The sequence below is a fragment of the Elaeis guineensis genome, chromosome 13 (assembly GCF_000442705.2).
Source record: "Elaeis guineensis isolate ETL-2024a chromosome 13, EG11, whole genome shotgun sequence".
NCBI lineage: Eukaryota > Viridiplantae > Streptophyta > Magnoliopsida > Arecales > Arecaceae > Elaeis > Elaeis guineensis.
The window spans coordinates 64,362,386-64,369,610 of record NC_026005.2 but is presented as its reverse complement, the minus strand read 5'-3'; positions in this window follow the sequence as shown (position 1 = coordinate 64,369,610).

Sequence of the window (7,225 nt, the reverse complement as noted above, 5' to 3'; positions counted from 1 at the left end):
ATCTAAACGATCTAAAGTTTGACTATCAGATCAAATCGGATTCAAAGTGATAGGACCGAGGTTTCTTCATCGATTTCATAAAATCAAGTAGAGAGAGAAAATCAGAGGAGAGAGAATTCATGAGGTACAATTCGAATTGATCAGGTGACACAATCCAACATTACGATTGGTCCAACATCTCGATTGGTGAAATCAACATGATCAAATCAAGTCATGGCTAGATCGAAATCATGGATGATCAAATCTAAAGATTCATGATCTGATTAAGGTGAGTGCCAGTACGTTGTCTGACAATCATGGATCAGAGTTCTTTATTAGAATCAGATCAGGACTATTAAAAGAAATTTCTTCATTCACTAACCTTTTTAGAGAGAGAATCAATCAAAAGAGAGAATATTTTAGAGAGAGAAAATTCTAGAGAGAGAAAATTTTAGAGAGAGAAAATTTATTTTGGACTCCTCAAACGATATGATTCAACAAATTCGATCGATCGGATCAAATCATGCTGAAATTATCATGTGGATAATTTAATAAAATCATGAGAAATAAAATTTAAAAAATACCTGATCTGATCAAAGTGGGTGTCGGTATACCGTCCGACGATCGCAGATCAAAAATTCATCACTAGGATCATTTAAATTCATCATCATTCTTCTCAAAATTCTAGAAATCTTAGGAGAGAGAAATAATTTAGAGAGAGAAAGTTCAATTCTAGAGAGAGAAAATACTAGTTCAGGCTGAAAGGAGAGAGGGAAGAGAGAGAAACTCTCTTTCTTATATTTTTATTATTTATATCATTATTTATTAATTTATTTTATTTTTCTTTCTTCTTTTCTTTCTTCTTTTTTTTTCATTTTTTTTCTTCACAGAAGAGAGAGGAGAAAATCCTATTTATTATTATTATATTATTATTATATTATTTTTCTTCTTCTTCTTCTCTTTTTCTTTTCTTTTCCTTCTTTTTCTTTTCTTTTTCTTTTCTTTTCCTTCTTCTTCTTTTCTTTTTCTTTTCTTCTTCTCGTGGGTTCCTTTAGGCCGAAACAGGGGATCTCACAATCCCCTGTTGGCTGGCCGGCCGACGGTGCAACCGGTGTGGGACGGCCATCGGCAGGAGGGTGGGCGACCCAATGACAAGAGGAGGGCCAAACCGGTGGTCAGCGGTGACCACCGGCGTCGAAAATCAAAGAAAAATGGGCAAAAATAGAGGTTCTTCCGCAACAAAATCCGACGACTCCGGTCGCCGGCAAGCGTGCACACAGGCATGGAAAGGAAAGGGGAGAAGAGAGGAAGGGGAGGAGGCTTACCTCCGATGCCAGCGAGGCTTTTCCGACGAGCAATTGGACGGGCACAGGGATGGGTCTCCATGAGAATTTTCCGGCGATCTCTGCCGTTTTGCCCCGGGATTTCTCGATGAGAGGGAGAGAGGAGGGTTCTCCTCCTTAAATAGAGCCGGAGGGGGCTCTTTCCGACTCCGATTGGGAGCCGGCGAGAGGAGGAAGAAGACTCCCTTCGGGAGTTCTTCTCCTCTATTTTTTTCTTCTTTTTTTTTTTGCGTTTGGGCTTTGGTGGGCTGGGATTGTTACATGGGCTGGGCATCACATTCTTCCCCTCTAAAAGAAATTTCGTTCTCGAAATTTTTCTTGCTTGAGTCTTCGTAGTTTCTTACTTGAATCTCATCCACAAATATTTCAATATTCTAATTCTTGGTATGAATTCATTCTTAAATCATTTCATAAGGAAAAAGTCGGTACATCAAATATCGATCTGAAATGGAACCATTTATTTTCTTATTTATCAAGATCAACATCTCAAAGATTTTCAATATTTCAAGATTTCGAAATTATGATATCATTTCCTGTAAAAATTAATGTTCAATATCTCATGACTCAAATTAAAATCAAATCTCCATTTAATAGTAGATTCAATTAGGGACCTCGTTAACAAAAGCAAAGGAACTCCATATCAATTCCTAAATCCAAAATTTCTAAATTATAAACTCACATGAATCCCTTAATATGAAATAAATATAAATCAGATCTTTTATCTTAATCTAAAGATATCAATTTTTCATTAACAACCTCAACAATAATATCAGAAAATCTCTTGATCAACTTGGATACGAAATCTTTAAATTGAAATTTCATACACATCATATAGTCTCCAAGAGACATAATAAGATCTATTATCTAGATCTAAGGATGATGATTAAAGATTCCAGTACGATGAATATTCTACAATCTCAAAATCAATTTCATCAATAAGAAATAGGCTTCTTTGCAATATCTTCAAATATGCATTCATCCTAATATGTCATTTTATATATGATCCACATATCAAGTTTACTTTCGATAAATATTCCAATCAAGCATCATAAGAGACTTTCTTAGTCCATCCTGGAACAATATTTTATCATCAAATCTTTATCTTGTCAATAATAGTCAACTTCTCAACTAGAAGTAATATCATAGTATTATTCTCACATCGAATTTGAACTTACGATTCACTTAAATAACCAATGATCAATTAATAACCGCAATACACAATAAAATTTTAGGTCAATCTTTTTGTGATTACTTTCGATTAAGACCTAACTAATCATATCATGATCTATAGATTATCCATCATATTTCAAACTCCATATGTCATAATCTCTTGCGATCTTTTTATACATAATCTCAATATTTAATCAAAATTTATAAATATTTCTCCCACTACAATCATCAAAGATCTACACTATAATGTCCCTGGTGTCTATCCACTTACACCCATTCTATATCTGATTCTATGTTTCATAATTCATCTACTTATGCTCTGGTACCACTTTAATTGTCATGCCCCCGATCCGAGATTGTGAATCGAGGGTCATGGCAACCGCCGCATACTCATAAAAAATTCTTTCCATAAGCATGCAAGGCATCTTATCATGCTATCCTAAAATAACAGCGGAATAATTAGTCAATAATTTAAATCTAAAAATATAACGATCTAAATTTCTTCTTTAATATCTCAATAAATTTAATAATGATTCATAGGCCTTACATCAAATTCAATAAGACTTTCAACCTAAAATAAAAGTATAGGAATTCTGCTTCTGATCACTCTTCCATTCATATCTTGTATCATCTTAATTCCTCAACATCTGTAAAAATAGTAAAATAAGAGGTAATGAGCTAGACAGCCCAGTAAGCAATGATCACTTCTCAACAGATTTCATCAGGCATTTAAGTAAATAATCATTTATAGAAAATAAGCATATAAAGTTCATTAATTCGAAATCAATTTCCAATTATGCAATAAAATTCATGCCAAATTCATTTCTTTTTCAAAAATTCAAGTTTCTTTTCAGGTTTCAATTTCTTTCATTCTTAAATTCTTTTCGTCAACCATGAGCTATGACCATATTTTTTCTATGGCAGGATCATAACATCGCATATTTTCTTGCGGTGAGCTGCGAATCATCTGGCAGCAAAGTCTTTCGGAACCGCTGGTCTCTCTGACGGTTTGTCACAGGTCTCTCTGACGGCGTAAACTCTCAGGACAAATCAATTGCCAACGTATATGCCCCCATTGGCGGGGTCCTTTACATAGTTAGGTTGTCAATTCATAATGTTTCTTATATCATAATTCTTCATAAATTATATTTCATATTCTAATTTCGATAATAAAATATATAATCATGTAGTATCAAAATCAATCAATATAATGCATCATGAAATCAATATGTTCAATCATGCTTCATCATAATATTTCAAATAAGATATTTTCATAACAAAATACCATTTATCCAATTCATGCATCATTTCACAAATCATGTTAGAAAAATACATTATAATTTATCGATAAATCTAGAAAAAATGAAACATTACTTACCTCGAACGTATTCCAATAAATCTACATAATTTTATAAATTTTTTTTCAAAAATTATGTTCGTAGATCATATCGCGATATCCCATGATCAAACATCCACAATCCTATACAAAATCAATTTCAATAATTAAAAAGAATACGAATATCATATTTCAACAGTTTAGATTGAGTCCGATCATCTAATTTCATCTAATCAAAATCTAATTAGGACCTAAACGATCCAAAGTTTGACTATCAGATCAAATCGGATTCGAAGTGATAGGACCGAAGTTTCTTCATCGATTTCATAAAATCAAGTAGAGAGAGAAAATCAAAGGAGAGAGAATTCATGAGGTATAATTCGAATTGATCAGGTGACACAATACAACATTACGATTGGTCCAATATCTCGATTGGTGAAATCAACATGATCAAATCAAGTCATGGCTAGATCGAAATCATGGATGATCAAATCTAAAGATTCATGGTCTGATTAAGGTGGATGCCAGTACGCTGTCTAACAATCATGGATTAGGATTCTTTATTAGAATCAGATCAGGACTATTAAAAGAAATTTTTTCATTCACTAACATTTTTAGAGAGAGAATCAATCAAGAGAGAGAATATTTTAGAGAGAGAAAATTTTAGAGAGAGAAAATTCATCTTGGACTCCTCAGACGATATGATTCAACAAATCCGATCGATCGGATCAAATCATGCTGAAATTATCATGTGGATAATTTAATAAAATCATGAGAAATAAAATCTAAAAAATACCTGATCTGATCAAAGTGGATGTCGGTATACCGTCCGACGATCGCAGATCAAAAATCCATCACTAGGATCATTTAAATTCATCATCATTCGTCTCAAAATTCTAAAAATCTTAGGAGAGAGAAATAACTTAGAGAGAGAAAATAGAGAGAGAAAGTTCAATTCTAGAGAGAGAAAATACTAGTTCAAACTGAAGGGAGAGAGGGAAGAGAGAGAAACTCTCTTTCTTACATTTTATTATTTATATCATTATTTATTAATTTATTTTATTTTTCTTTCTTCTTTTCTTTCTTCTCTTTTTTTTTCTTTTTTTTCTTCACAAAAGAGAGAGGAGAAAATCCTATTTATTATTATTATATTATTATTATATTATTTTTCTTCTTCTTTTTCTCTTTTTCTTTTCTTTTCCTTCTTTTTCTTTTCTTTTTCTTTTCTTTTCCTTCTTCTTCTTTTCTTTTTCTTTTCTTCTTCCCGTGGGTTTCTTTGGGCCGAAACAGGGGATCTCACAATCCCCTGTTGGCTGGCCGACCGGCGGTGCAACCGGCGTGGGGCGGCCGTCGGCAGGAGGGGGTAACCCAATGACAAGAGGAGGGCCAAACTGGTGGTCGGCGGTGACCACCGGCTTCGAAAATCAAAGAAAAATGGGCAAAAATAGAGGTTCTTCCGCAACAAAATCCGACGACTCCGGTCGCCGGCAAGCGTGCACACAGGCATGGGAAGAAAAGGGGAGGAGAGGAAGGGGAGGAGGCTTACCTCCGACGTCGGCGAGGCTTTTCCGGCGAGCAATTGGACGGGCACAGGGACGGGTCTCCGTGAGAATTTTCCGACGATCTCTGCCGTTTTGCCCCGGGATTTCTCGATGAGAGGGAGAGAGGAGGGTTCTCCTCCTTAAATAGAGCCGGAGGAGGCTCTTTCCGACTCCGATTGGGAGCCGGTGAGAGGAGGAAGAAGACTCCCTTCGGGAGTTCTTCTCCTCTGTTTTCTTTTTTTCTTTTTTTTGTTTGGGCTTTGGTGGGCTGGGATTGTTACATGGGCTGGGCATCACACTCACGATAGAGAATTATGTAATATGTGTGTTGTAGTTAAAGTCTAAGTCAAATAAATATAGTTCAAGATCTGATTCATTCCAATTTCTTTCGATGAAAACTATTCACACTAGGTAAGTATAAGTCATCTTACCCATTACATAATATAAGCACCCCAAAAAAAATTATTTTATAATTTAGAAAAATTTTATTACCCATTACATAATCCAAGCATTTTAACCTAATTTTTTAATTTTACCATCTAAATATTTATTACTGTACTTTTAATTTCTAATCGTTGGGCTTCTAATTACCAAACAATCATGTGCATTTAATCTCGTTTTTATTTTCTAATCATTGGGCTCCGTATTTAAAGTTCTGACTGTTGGGCTCTTTATTAAATGCCATAATGGGTCAACAAAAGTTCAGATAATCACAAACGATCATAAACAGTCATATTTATTGGCTATAAAAAGATCCTCTTGGAACCTAATCTAGTAAGCCATTCTAGAGCCTTTCCTTCTTCTTCTTTCTGAGCTTTCTCCAATACTTCTTTTTTCTACTACAATAGTTTTTCTTCTTTTTTTGGATGTTGAAAGAATCTTTATCAATATCCTCCACAGTTGTGCTCGCAGGTGGAGGATACCGATCATATCTTGGGGTGGTATTTTCTGCATGAGGGATAGAAATATATCTTAGGATAGTGTGCAACATGCTTTCGGTTCTTTTGAATTTTGGTTTGTTATCTTCTATAAGTTATTTATAATTTTTTCTACAATAAAATTTTATTAGTTTTATTTAGTTTTTAAATTATACCAAGAATTTTTAAAGTTCTGTTCCAAGAAGATTATGTTTGTAACTCTTAAGTCTAGTTTTGTATCTCCATAGAGGCACCATTTATTCTCTCCCTATGATGAATATGGTTGATTTGAATCATTATTTTGTTGACTCAATCGAATGTCTTAAAATGTAGTCAAATATGTGATTTGAAAGAGAAACTTAAATTCTATGATTTAAAATTTTCCTTTATTTCCTATGTGATTAACTATGCTAAACAAGCTAAATGGGTTCAATTGCTTGCTTGATAAAAATATTTCAGTTAAACATATTATCTCTCTTTTTTTTTTTTAATAATAATATATTATTTATTTATTAAATAGATCAAATAGATTGGATCAGATTCTTTATTTATTAAACTAATCAAGTCTAGGTTTGGAATGCTGAATTGTTTCAAAAATATATCCGATATGGATTGATTATTTATCATCTTAACCGGACCCGTCCCAATTGCCATCCTACTCCAAACCTTTTGACGCGTATATCACCTAAGGTAGCATTTCCTTGTGAAGGGTGGGATCACCTCATTTGGACTACGTTGGTGCGATTGTCTCCTTGGGACCCCTTGCCAACTGCTTTTTATCCGCACCTCGCCCTTAACGCTCCACAAAAGCCGCAAAAGCAAGCAAACGCCACTCGCCTAACACCCAAGCATACAAACCTCCAAATATCCATCATGCCTCCCTGGCCCATCACCTCTGGCCCCACTTCTCCCACCCACTCAGGAGCTAACTTCGCCACA